The sequence below is a fragment of the Tenrec ecaudatus genome, chromosome 4 (genome assembly GCF_050624435.1).
Source record: "Tenrec ecaudatus isolate mTenEca1 chromosome 4, mTenEca1.hap1, whole genome shotgun sequence".
Classification (NCBI taxonomy): Eukaryota; Metazoa; Chordata; class Mammalia; order Afrosoricida; family Tenrecidae; genus Tenrec; species Tenrec ecaudatus.
The window spans coordinates 19,185,637-19,200,078 of NC_134533.1; the positions used below are offsets into that span (position 1 = coordinate 19,185,637).

The following is a 14,442-nucleotide window of genomic DNA, read 5'->3' on the forward strand; positions in this document are numbered from 1 at the left end:
ATTTTACAACTTCCTAGATCTACAGAAGAAAGTATGTACTCAGCATGGGACCCTTCATTCAGGTTTTGCTTGTTTTCTTCTTCTATAAATTCATTAAAAAGAGTGGATTGTACAGATGAAATCTAATTCATTGCCACTTTTAAATGGGTATTAATGGTATTGGAAACTTTATAATAGAATGGAACAACTTTTTTGCAATTAGAATGAAACTAACAATGGCCCCAATTTTTCACTTTAACATCTTTAAACCCAGGAAATATCTTACCAAAGCTTTACTGTCATATGCATTTTTAAAAAGTACACTGGAATAATAGTTGAATAAATTTTTCCAAATTTACAGAGAGTAAATATTGATTAAATGATTCCACCACATGACCAATATTGCCAAGCATCCTTACAATACTGTTTTCTTGGTTACCATTACATTCAACATCCTGAGGCAAAGTATATGTGGGTAGGATACAATTACAGAAAAACATCCCTTGCTGCTTTTCGTTCCCAATGTTATGTATTATTTAGAGTAGGTATGCATTGGGCTCCTTCTTAAAAAGGCAGCAGTTTGAAGCCACCGGTCACTCTTGGGGAGAAAGACTCAGTTTCTATTCCTGTAAAATTTCAGGGCCTCACAGAGGCAGTTCTTTCTGGTCCTATAGGGTTGCACTGAGTGGGAAACAACTGGCTAATTAGATACATCAACCATTAGGATTTTTATTAAAATGTTAATGATAACATATGTATTGGAAATACAGAATATGTATTTCAACTAGGAATTTTGCTCACTTAAATTTTTATTGAGGAATTCCTGTGAATTTGATTTTTTCCTTTTTAAAATAAATGAACATTTTATATATACTCTTGATTCAATCAACTCTATATATCTGTCTGCACAAATTCTGGCTCTACCAAGGGCAAGGTCTACATTTATACACACACACATGTACATATGGTGAGAGAGAAAGAAAACATATTTGCACCTATTTTTACTGTGTCTCAATAGTAACAGCTCTGACTTTAACCAAGTGCAAATGTACTGCTGTCAGTTAACTCAGACCTATGGGGGTTCCTGATCACCTTTTTCCAGTGGAGCCGCTATGAGCTCAAGCTCCTGATATTCTGACTAGCAGCTGGGCACTTCCCAACTAAGTCAAATGACCCTCTCTGATCTTACCATACAGCCTCCAATTTTTAGAAATAGACTTACCATGAGCCAAAGGAAGGTGGCAATTTTTCATCTTAATGGATCTATCTAGATATTGATCGAGGATAAATATTTCTTCCTAGTAAAATATATAAAGAAATTAAGACCAAATGTACTGTGATGGAATAATATTTTCTTTTCAGGAGCATTAATTCTGAATTTTGTATAAACATTTTTTCTGAGATAGCGTAAATTAATTTCAAATATTAGTTAGTTGCTATCCAAATGTGATGTTCACCGGTTAACTACCTTTCTAAAGCGTACCCGGGAGCTATTTTGAATGCAAGTAGAGCAGAGTGACCCTAACCTGTCACTCTACTCAGTCCAGTGCATCTCGCATATGAGGCCCTGCTGAAAATGCAACATTTGGTCATCTGAGGGGACTAATTTCTTTGGGAGGTTGGTTGGCACATTCCCAAGAATAAATGTTTAGAGAAGGTGGATTCCAGTTAGGCTTGTAATAGAAAGTTATGTGCCCCCTTGGTAGTTACATGACACAGAGCATGGTGGTTTTTGTCTTACTTTGTGATAACCTCCAGTTTTTAATAGAATATCAGAGAAACCGTTTCCAGAGACATATTTAATTGATTTGTAACATGAAGCTCCAGTAATTCAATATAATAGTATGTATTCATACTGAGTTATTTTTATGTTTTAAAGACCAGGACTATTTTAGGAATAAGATAAATTCATTTATGAAAGTTAAAATATAAGAAAATAAAGATTAATAAGGAATGTTACTATGTTGATGCATCTTTTTCTAGGTATTCTCCTCTAACTGTATAGAATGCTAATATTATGTGCTCTACATCCACTCCTGATTTTATCCTTGAAAATTAAAAGGAGTCTTGACTTAAGTTAGATTAGCATTTTATAAATCCTACAACTCCAGGTAGCTTACATTGCCAAGTGACCTCCAGCTTAATTCCTACTGAGAGTATTCAGCAGCAGATGGATTGTCATGTGAGCAATCTCAAGTAAAAATAATGTTAGATTAATACTCAGGTAATCAGTAAAAATCAAAAGCAAAGTCACAGACATATTATGAGCTAGAATCAACTAGATGGCAGTGCATTTGGTTTTCGTATGCTCTGGAGAAGAACATACAATGTTACACATTAGGTCACTGCTCTCCATATTTTAAGTGCCAATCACTACAGCATCTCTAGGACCGGTCTCCCTGGCAACATGTGCTACCTATTTGAGGTGCAGACTCTCTATCCTAGCCTCTAAGGAGAATTCTCATAGCTTTCTTTATCAGACAGTTTGGGTTTTCTTTGCAGCATTCCATCCTACTTTCAATATTATCTCCAGAACCATAATTCATAGACATCACTTCTCCTTCCATATTCCTTACTCAATTTCCAATCTTAAAAAGCATACTAGGGCCTTGAAATAACATAACCTGGATCGAGCTCACCTCAGGCCTCCAAGTAACACCCTTGTTTGTCAATTGTCTAAAGAAGTCTTGAGAAGCAGATTTCCCTCATGTCTCTGGGTCGTTTGACTACTGCTTCCATGGGCATCCATTGTGGAACCTTGACAAAATCCTTATAAATTTCAAACTTTTCTACATTTTGCGTGCTTCTGCGGTGAGTCCAGTTGTGAGGACTTTGATCTTCACATTGAGTTGTAATCTACACTAGAGTCGACAATCCTCGATCTTTGCTACAAGTGCTTCAATTCTTCCTCAGTTTCAGCAAGCATGGTCATAGCATTTTCATAACATCCCAGATGGTTAACAAGTCCTCCTGCAATCCAGATTCCACAATGTCCTTCCTACAATCCAGCTCCTCTGAGGATTCATTCTGAGACATATTAAGGGAACTAGTATGGTCAGAGTATGAAACCTTGACACACAACTTTCCTGGTTTTTAATCATGCAGTATTTTCTGGATCTATATGCATGATTCATTTTTCTCACTTGGTGAAAATGTGGAAGACTTTTAGCATTAGCGGGTGAAGATCAAGAATTGCAGACTATAGTATGCATTACAACTTAATTTTAAAGGAAACCATTACAACAACAAAGAAACCAGTGTTATAAAGTATTTTACTCTCAGAAACCCATAGGTGCAAGTCTACTCAGTTCTATAGGGTTCTTAAGAGTTGGAATCATCTTACTGACATCTAGTTTTGCTAATAAAGGAAATATTATCAATGTACAAAGAAGAAATATATAATTTTATAATTGTAATTTGAGCATTCAATATTCCTCAGTCAGTAACAGATATTTTTAAATTTATTTAATGATATTTAACATACCTTTAAAATAATACAAAAGTCAAGGGGGCAATTTCACAAGGACATTTTTAATGTTTTGGAAATTGAGTGAAAATGACAATAGAACTGTTCTACAAATATACAAAGTAGCTTAACTACTGTGTAAATGACAGCTGGTATAGAATTAATGGTTACATAAGGAACTCACAGAGCCAAATAAGTGGCACATCGTTGGCAAGAAGAAACTAAAAATCTAAGGTAACAAAAAAATCTAAGGTAACAAGAAAAAATATAAATATAATTAAAGAAAAACAATAAGAAAAAAGTGAAAACTCCACAAGCAAGCTAAATGCAATCGAGTGCAGTTCAATTCATAGAGACCAAATACAAATAAGCATAATTGGTTGGGTCAGAAAGTGACATAATTTTTGTCCTTATTAGGTGCTATTGAGTCGGTTCCAAGAACTGGCAACCCTATGTACAACAGGCTGAAACAATGTCCAGTGCTGAGCCATTTTCACAACTGTTTTTAGGTTTGAGCTCAGTGTTGTAGCCACTGTGTCCCCTCACTTTGTTGAGGCCATTCCTCTTTATTAGCCATGCCTGTACTATACCCAATGTTATGCCTTTCTCTATGGACATGTCTCTCCACATATCAACTCCAAATTATGCGAGAATACGCCTTACCATCCTTACTTACAATTCTGGCTGGACTTCTTTCAAGACAGATCTGTTGGTTCTTTGGGCAATCTATGGTACTATATGTTCTCCATTGATCTTGGTGTGACCTGTGGTTCCGCTGCGAGCCTGTGGTTTTTCCTATACCTTGTGGTGTTTTCCACATTGAGGACGTTAACACTTGATCCTCATCAGCAAGTGTTTCATGTCTTCCTCCCTTTCATTGAACAATTCTCTGTCATCTGCACCTCAAAGTTGAGACCAAACCTGGATTCATTTCTGACACTTCATTCATCTTCATTTAGTCTAACGTTCCTAAACTATTTGATCAGCATAAAGATTGAACCCTGACACACATCTTTCTTGATTTTCAAACATTCAGAGTGCCCTTATTCAGTTCACACAGGTAACACTTTCATGGGTTCTAAAAGAGCACAATTAAGGTTCTTGGAATTTTTATTCTTGAGAAGAATAGTAATTCTCAAAGTTATTCATAGATGGTTATGATTCTCAAATTATAATGTCTTCTAATAATCAATAAAACAGTTTTGGCTGTCCCTGTTTCTTTTTGAAATACCACTGACATAGTTCCAGGGTCACAGCAGCACGGAAGCATCCACAGTACAGCACACTGACAGATAAGTGGCGGTGTGTCTATTTATTGGAATGGAAATTCTCATCTCTCTCCAGTGAAGCAGCTGCTGCTTTGAGTGCCTCACTTTCCAGGTAACACCTGAACTCATACCCAGTGTGTTAGGACAGGTTGGTTTGAAGAACAAATCAAAGGACACTCATGATGTATGTATAATATCTTAATATCACAGAGAAATTTTACATTTAAAAAATCCCAGCTCATTCCAGATAGCATGTCTAAGTGCGATATTAGTCCATAAGTCTGATATGAATCCATCAATCCTTCTTCAGTCTCATGCATCACATGCAATCATGCAAAATTCTGGAGGATCACACACCCGTGGGTACAAAATCTGTGCATCTGATTGTGGTGGAAGCCACTCCAGGTGTCTCACAAGCCTTAGTCTGACTCCATGTCACTTGTCAAAGGGAAAGTCAATCAGAGATTGGCTCATCCAGGACTCAGCAAGTCTTCTTGTGGCTTGTCAACAGGAAGACACAGCAGAGAGGAATAGAGATCTGAGAGCCTTTTCTCTCGCTAGCCCTCCAATCATCCTGAGACCTGATTGACAGACTAAACTGCATCCCTTCACTGTTAGTACTTTCCCGTTGACACAAAATTATGTAAGTAACAGACCCAATGTTTAATCAGTTGATCAGGTTAATCAAAAAGTAAAGAGAAGGGACATTAATAATAGTAATTATTTATATAAAGAATGAAACAGTGGATACCAGTATATTACTCATAAATATTATTCGGAAGATGAAAGTATTAAAATGAATTCTTCACTATTTATTCGGAATCATAAATGGAATACAATTTCTTTAAAGTTGTTCATAACAGAAAAAAAGGCAACTCATTAACTGCGTGATGGGAGACAAATTGAATTAGTCATTTCAAGCTTTCTCTACACATATAAAAATGAATGATTTCTTTCTTTCTGGTTTATGTTTCTCATTATTGTTGACAGATGGATCTTGATATAAGGCAGAGATTATAAAATGTATTTATGACTTTTTTCAGAAGGTGTGGCAACTGTCCATCGGGATTCCAAATGGGGTCAATTAAGAGGGATATTTTCTCTGATTTATAAATCTCATTAATGTTTCCAGATCAATCTTGATCTAAGGCAGAGAATATAAAATATAATTATTACATTTAACCCATAAACAAATACATTTCCCTGAGTGAACCATGCTTCATTGCTAATAGCAGTGAGAAATCTGAAACATTCCTCATTGTACAGAAACAGTAACACGAATGGGAGGGAGACAGTCAGACTTGACAAGGGGATGCTGCACACTTGAAAACAGAAAATTAAGCTAGGATCATCTATCCTGTCACCATGTGTACTCCATCTGAATGTGAAAAAATAATCTGCGAAATGGGAATATGAAACCCGAGTCTACATAACACTTACAGAGAGGATTGGTCAATTTTAATTATACTACCACAGTACACTGTTACAAGACATGCCATCTTTAAAGAGGCAGAGAGAGAAAGCCCAGGACTTAGGCCAAAGAGATTGACTCTTGTTTTCTGTAAGAAGATCAGAGACACCGGAGTCTGTGAAACTTATTTTATGGGACAGACCAAGTGGAGCTGGGTCTACAATATGGAACTGTGAAACAGAGTCACAGGCCAGCTGCCTCAAGTTTTTCTTGAGATAAGTTGCTGTCACTTATAGGAAAATATCTATATATCTACAAAAAGACATCTATAAATTAAAAGCTAAAGTAAAAAATTAAAACAAAAATTGAATAATTTCACAACTTCTGCAGTCTGAAAATGACCAAACATGAAATCAAAAGCATTCATGATTCTTAATTGATTGAAATGAAAAAATTGAAAACAAAGTAGACTCAGTAGTGGGAAACTATGACTGTGATGATAGAAATACCACAACAGATGTAATGATAGAATTTTGAAAGATCAACAACTCATTTATTTCAAATAACTCTTTCAACAACTTCAACATGGAGAACATCTGTACACATTTATCTTGCTAGTTGAATTTCACAAGAAACAATTTGTGTATTTCAGTGAAATATGATGATGGAGAAACTCAAAATCATTGCCAAGACAAAGCTAGGGACAACAATGGAACAGGTAACCAACTGGATACATACAAATTTAAGTTGAATCTAGAGAAAATGACCTTGAGTATACTCAATCTCAATTTATAAACCATCTCAAGAACATATTTTACACATTGAACACAAAAGACCAGAGACAATATAAGGTCTGTGATGGTCAAAAATATGTCATAAATTAGAAGAAAAAAAAGATTATTAAGACACGACTATGGGAAAAAAAGTACAAAAGTGGATGTCAGAAGAGACTGTGAGACTTGCGTTAAAATATAGAATAGCATTGAAATGCACATACAATAACAAAGTATAAATAACTTTATAAAAATCATAATTCCAAAACACTTCAATACTTTCATTTTGAATCTGCACATAGATCGAGACATTCCTTTGAGGAGGACAATGAGAGAGTTTGTTCTAAAATCAGGAAGTATGTGAAGCTTGGTTAACATCTTATAATACTTATTCAATTTGTATGTTGGACAAATAATCTGAGAAGCTGGACTCTGAATTATGCAGCTTCAGAACTCAAGGAAGACTCTTTAGCAACCTAGGATGTGCAGCAGACAGAACCTTCCTTGCTGAGGGCAGAATGGATTTGGAGCTCTTCTGATGAAGATCACACCAGTAGTTAAATAAAACATAGCCAAACCCCTACTAATGGACTGATAAAAAATATTGTGATAAAACCAAACTAAACCTACTGCCATCAAGGTGACTCTGAATACTAGTGAGCAAATAGTACAGGGTAGAACTCATCTCTAGGATTTCTGATGCTGTAAATAATTATGTAAGCAGAGAGTTCAGAGAGTCTGAACTACTGACCTTGTGATTAGCAGCTCAGCATGTAACCCAATATACTGCAAGTGCTCCTTTAAAATTTAAATTGATGGGAAAAACATTAACATTGTCAAGAATTTTATTTTACATGGTCCCACAATCAAAGTCCAAGGAGGCAACAGAAAAGAAATCAAAACACTTACTGTACTGAAGATAAGTTGTAATTGGACCTCCACTCAAGTACTTACTCAATGCAAGTACATTTGTTCTATTAAATTGCCATGCCATAATGCACACCTTCCTGACAAGATCAGTGAAGACAAATATCTGCATATGTGCATAAGCAAATGTGGTGAGCAAAGCTTATGGTGCCAGGCAAACAAAAGATATAGCATCTTGGGTACTAAAGAATTGCAGGTGAACAAGCAGCCATCTAGCTCAGAAGCAACAACATCCACATGGGAAGAACACACCAGCCTGAGTGACCATGAGGTGTCAAAGGGAACAGGGATGAGCCATCAAAGAACAAAAAAATCATATCATTGCAAATGAGGGTGACTGCAGAATGGAGACCTAAAGCCCATCTGTTGGCAACCTGGACATGCCCTTCACAAGGGTCTTGCAGAGGGAACTAGCCAGTCAGAATGTAAGGTAACAATGATGAAACTTATAACCTTCCCTTTCTTCTTAAATGGTTCTTCCCCCCACTGTCATGACCCCAAACTACCTTACAAGTCTGTCCAGTCCAGACAATATACATAGGTACAGATATGAACTGGAAATAAATTTGTATAGATATGAACTGGAAATCCTTCAGGAGGAGTATTGAGGTTGGCAATACTCAGAGTGTGGAGGAAAGGTGGGGTAGAAAGGGTGAACCGATGACAAGGACCTATTTATAACCTCCTCTATGGCGGGTGGACAATAGAAAAGTGGGTGAAGGGATATGTCGGACTGTGTAAGTTCTGACAGCAAAATAATAATTTATAAATTATCAAAGTTCTTGAGAGAGGGGCAGCGGGATTGGAGGGAGAAAAGAAGGTGCTGATATCAAGGGATTAAGTAGAATGCAAGTATTTTGAAAATGATGACGGCAATAACTGTAGAAATTTGCTTCACACAATGGTCGTATGTATAGATTGTGATAACAATCGTATGAGCCCCCCAATAAATTTTTTTTAAAACAAGTAGCTGGATAACATTCTTTAGAATGTTAAAGAACAAAAGGGTCACAATGAGTGATAAGGTTCCACTGACCCAGGCCATGTCAGTTTCAATCACTTCATATACATGGAAAGATAAAAGTTGAATAAGAAAAACCAGAGCAGAGTTGATGCATTTGAATTATGGTGTTGGAGAAGAGTATTAAATATAGCATGGTCTGCCAATACAGCAAACAAATCTGCCTTGAAAGACACACTGCCAAGAAACTCCTTGGAAGTGAGGGCAGTGAGAATGAGTGGCTCATTCTTTGGACACATTGTCAGAAGAGACCAAGCTGCCCCCTCCCCTAGAATCAAAACAGAAGGAACCTCACTGCTATGGAGTCAATGTCAACTCATCATGATTCTGTACGGACAAGATGGGACTGCCCTGGTGGATTTCCATCACTGTAACTGTTTATGGGAAAAGTAAGCCTTGTCTATCTCCCTCAGCGCAGCTGGGGTTTCCCACTGTGGATCTTGTGGATCTGGATTGCAGTGGGATGGGCTTTTGAAAAATGACATCATGCTTGGTGTAGTAGGAAGAAGACGAAGAACGTCATGAGAAGGATTGATGTTAATGACAATGCTTCAACTCTGACCTCAAACAGCAGAATGATAGGGAATGATGCAGGGCTGGGCATAGTTTATTTTATTTTAATTGTGTCTCTACCCTATTCACAACCAATGGGAAGACACCCAACAACACCACGATGTCTTCTTTCGCACCCCTCTAGCTGTGTCTCCGTGGCATCAGTATGTCTTCACCAGGGTGGAACGGAACTGGAGATATATTGACACAGCCTTCCTATTAGGCACAGCATGGATGTTATGGACCTGGTGCTTTAATTTCCCTGCCGATGTCCGTTGTTTTCCTTACACTGATGATATTATTTGAACTTCTGACAATGTTTATCTGTTAATGATTATCTGATCATCCATGTGAATGGGGAGAGGATAACCATAAAAGAATGCTAAAACTGGGAATGGTGGTAAAATTTCCTTGGGGTCGTCTTGTTAGATAATAGTTGTATGTTGTCTGAGGCAACAGTGGCTAAATTACAAGCTTACTTCACAGGTAGGATGCTAAAATGCATGTAGCCTGAATGGTGTTCTGTTTTATGAGAAGGTCTTTATGCCCCACTTGGCACAGTTCTTGAGGCCACTCTATTGATAGAGCAATAAAAGACTATCTCCCAGGACTGGAGCAATGAATGAAGGAAACTGACAAGAATGAAAAAATGGTAAATTCTGGATAAAACACAGAAAGGACTACCAGTCAGGGTGATCACAAGGGAGATGAGAGCACTACTGTTAAGGTGGCCCCAGCATCACTTGCCAGCAGATCCTTGCTCTATGAATGGCTAGTTACAGTATGCCATCTTTAGTGATGGCAGTGGACAGGCATACTTCCACTGACACTGTGTGCTTTGAAACCGATTTGGGGCAAAGTTACCATTAGATCAAATTAAAGGCTGCATGTAGGGCTTCCTCATGAGCCCTAACCCTTAAACCTTGATACAAGTACTTGGCCAGTAGGGTGTTGTTCTAACTCCATGGATTGGTCAATATATAATAAGCAGCAAGTGACAGCAGTGGGCAAAGTTTTGATGGGAAGAACCTATGAAGGACATCTTGTCTCCAAACCTCATATGTGAATCTGTTTTTCATGGAGGCTAGTGACTTCTTTTGTCTTCACAGTATCAAGAAGCAGGTGCTCCAAACTAAGTTAGAATGGAGTATTCAGACGGGAAGCTGTTGATTGGATACACCAGAGTAGCAGGCATCTTAAGTACTCATGTTGACTGCAACATAGCCAAAGAGTCAGGGACACCAGTAAATTACAATAATTTATGGCTGTTTTAAAGATAGCCCCTTATACCCTCACTAATGTATGCGGTCACCTACAAGGTTCTGAATATAAATATATATATGTGACTCTCTATATTTTCCCTATGCCTTTTCATTTTTCCACAAGACTTTGTGTGTGTGTATGTATAATCCTAACAATACAGACTTCAAAGTAAAAATATTAGTTATACTTAAACAATGATTTTCATCCTTGATATTTCAAGGCACAGATCTATATGAGTAAAGTGGAGAAACATTATCTGTTGTCAAGATATTTAAATAAATTAAATTAGAAGGTTAAAATTAGTGAACATATTCATATTCAAGCTTAAAACAGAGTTTGAACTTCACTTTAGGCATTTTAGGAAAATAATGTAGCAATAAATTATAATTTACCGAACAGATCTTGTTGTAAATGAAAGAAAAAATCCAAAACCCAAGTACAGTCTAAATGTACATTCAACATGCACACATTTAAAAAACATGTTACTTAAAACAGTAATTATCAAGTACAAATACAATAGCAAATGAAATTAAAACTGTAATACTGGAACATGCAAGGTAACATTTTAAAGGAAAAAGAATGCCTTTAGGCATGCATCTGGCTCATTTTCATGGGATGCTTAAATCCAGAATAAATTGTCAGCTTTTAGTTTTATAGGGTTTTTTTTCCTACTGGCTTTTGAAAAAACCCATGAACACTCAAATCGATCATTTATGTGTATAGAACGTAATGAGCCTATAGAATCCCGAATGACGACTGAGAGAATTTGAAATACATGGAGGCATGTTGACAGATCACAGGGAATGTAGGCTTCTCAAGCATTTTGAAAGTGGACATCAAGTTGTATTACCACAGGCACCTGCTAAATTTTCAATGATCCATGTAGAAAGGATGCAGAATGACAGCTGTGATATTGCATATGTACAAAGATCATATTCATTTTCAAATGATTTATTTGCAATGGATATCACTGAAAGAGGCATTCTAGAAAAGGCAACAAATGATGCGGGAGAACATATGTCGTATATTATGCATAATGTATGTACATACATATGAGAACAGAAGAACATGACCACATTTTAGAATTGTTAGGACATTTCTTCTTTAATTATTTTTCAATGTTTTCTTGTTATATTCAATATTAACATCTATCTTTTTGCTTCATTGTACACCACAGAGTGTAAAAAGTTTGAGTTTTCCTTATTATTGTTATCTTTAATTTATAAATGTTTTCTGTTGATATTAACTAGTTTACCCCCAATTCATTTGCAAACAATCAGTGAATATCCTTCATAGCAAAGGACATGGTCTATTAAAAATATTTAAATTCTACCCTCGGACTCCAAGTCAATTCCCAAAAATAGTGATACTATCAGACAAGGCAATAAGATCTCATGTAGTTTCCATGAATCTGTAATGAAGTTGGTGATACATCCTTTTATGAAGGAGCAGGTGGGAGATTCAAACGACGGAACATTGGCTTGGCAGCTGACTGCTCTAACCGTTATTCTGCCAGAGCTGCTGAAACATTTCACAGATATAAAAAGTAGCATTTACTAGTATGACCTTAATTACTGCAGCATTGGAGAGGTCTAATGTCACTATTAATTTAGGGACAAGGAAATAATATGTATTTTCACCGGCTAGAAAATGCAGGTTGACAGAATAAATGACTTATTAGAGCAATGAGATGAATAACTGACTCAGAATTTAAAACTGGTGTGTCAAATTTTAAAAAAGTGTAAAACAACTGCTGGTAAACAATGTGCTGTACTTCTCAGTATAACACATTGAAATGAGGGGTTTAACTAGTAGTTTACCTTATTGAGTACAATGTGGACTATTAGAAATACAAGGTCCAACCTAATTTTCGGTAAAATACTTTTTATAAAAATGACTTGTTTATTATTGGACCAAAATTATAGGAACAGATCCTATTCAGGGCAAAGATTATTGAAGAGCAAATGGTTTTAAGAAAGAATGACCTATGGAATAACTACTGTAAGAAAAAGAGACCTTGAGATGAAATACTTACAACACTGTCATCTTACATGTCTGGTGCTCTCCCTCTTCTGCAGAAGTCTAATGACAGCCTTTTCACTTCTTTGTTCCTCAGACTATAAATGAGCGGGTTCAGCATGGGAATCACAATAGTATAAAATACTGAGGCCACTTGGTCCTTTCCCAAAGAGTAGGAGCTCCTTGGCTTTAAGTAAGTAAAAATCATAGTAGCATAGAAGATGGTGACCCCCAGCAGGTGAGAGGCACAGGTGGAGAAGGCTCTTTGCTTCCCTGATGTGGAATTGATTTTGAGGATAGTAGAGAGAATGGATGCATAAGACACACCAATTGTGATAAGAGACACCATTAGGGTAGATCCAGCAAAGATGAAAATTATGAACTCCACTTCATGTGTGTCAGTGCAGGAGAGGGTTAAAATTGGAGTGATGTCACAGAAAAAATGATGAATGACATTGGAATTGCAGAAATGCAAGGTGTAAATGGGCAGAACAGTAATACATGAATCAAAAAAGCCAATCGGGTAGGATGCAGTGATGAGAGAGCGGCAGAGAGATGGGGACATGACGACTGGGTATTGTAGAGGATTGCAGATAGCTACATAGCGATCATAGGCCATTGCGGACAGAAGAAAACATTCTGTAGCACCCAATAAGACAAAACAATACATTTGAGCAAAACAGCTTCCAAATGCAATATGCTTGGTGGCAAATATTAGGTTTTCCAAGGTTGTAGGGGTAATGACTGATGAGTAGTTGAGATCAAGGAATGACAGGTGACTGAGGAAGAAATACATGGGTGTGTGAAGGTGAAGGTCCAGTCAGATGATGAGGATCATCCCTGCGTTCCCCAGCACAGTAACCAGGAAGATTAGGAGAAATAGATGAAAGAGGACTAGCCGGAGCTCTTCAGAGTCTGTCAGTCCCAGAAGGATGAAGTCAGGCACGTTCGTGCTGTTCCTTCGACCCATATTTTACAACTTCCTAGATCTATAGAAGAAAGTTTGTACTCAGCATTGGACCCTTCATTCAGATTTTGCTTGTTTTCTTCTTCTCTAAATTCATAAAAAGAGTGGATTGTAGAGATGAAATCTATTTTTTGCCACTTTTAAATGGGTATTAATGGTATTGGAAACTTTATAATAGAATGGAACAACTTTTATGCAATTAGAATGAAACTTACAATGACCCCAATTCTTCTCTCTATTAACATCTTTAAACCCCAGGAAATATCTTACCAAAGCTTTACTGTCATATGCATTTTTACACCATACACTGAGATAATAGTTGCATAAATTTTTCCTAATTCACAGAGAGTAAATGTTGATTAAATGATTCCACCACATGACCAATATTAGCAAGCTTCCAGACAATACTGTTTTCTTGGTTACCATTACATTCAACATCCTGAGGCAAAGTATATGGAGGTAGGAAACAATTACAAAAAACATCCCTTCCTGCTTTTTGTTTCCAATGTTATTTATTATTTGTAGTAGTTTCGCGTTGGGTTCCTTCTTATAAAGTCAGCAGTTTGAAACCACTGGTCACTCTTGGGGAGAAGGCTATGTTTTAATTCATGTAACATTTCAGGGCCTCACAGAGGCCGTTCTCTCTCGTCCTATAGGGTTGCACTGAGTGGGAAATAACTGACAAATTAGATACATCAACCATTAGGATTTTTATTAAAATGTAGATTATAACATATGTATTGGAATACAGATTATGTATTTCAACTAGAAAATTTGCTTGCTTAAAGTTTTATTA

General features: G+C 36.8%; 1 pseudogene; it reads right to left on the minus strand.

The window, feature by feature from the left end:
- Positions 1-12,702: 12,702 nt before the first annotated feature.
- Positions 12,703-13,649, minus strand: LOC142446424 (olfactory receptor 8H1-like; annotated as a pseudogene).
- Positions 13,650-14,442: the final 793 nt, after the last annotated feature.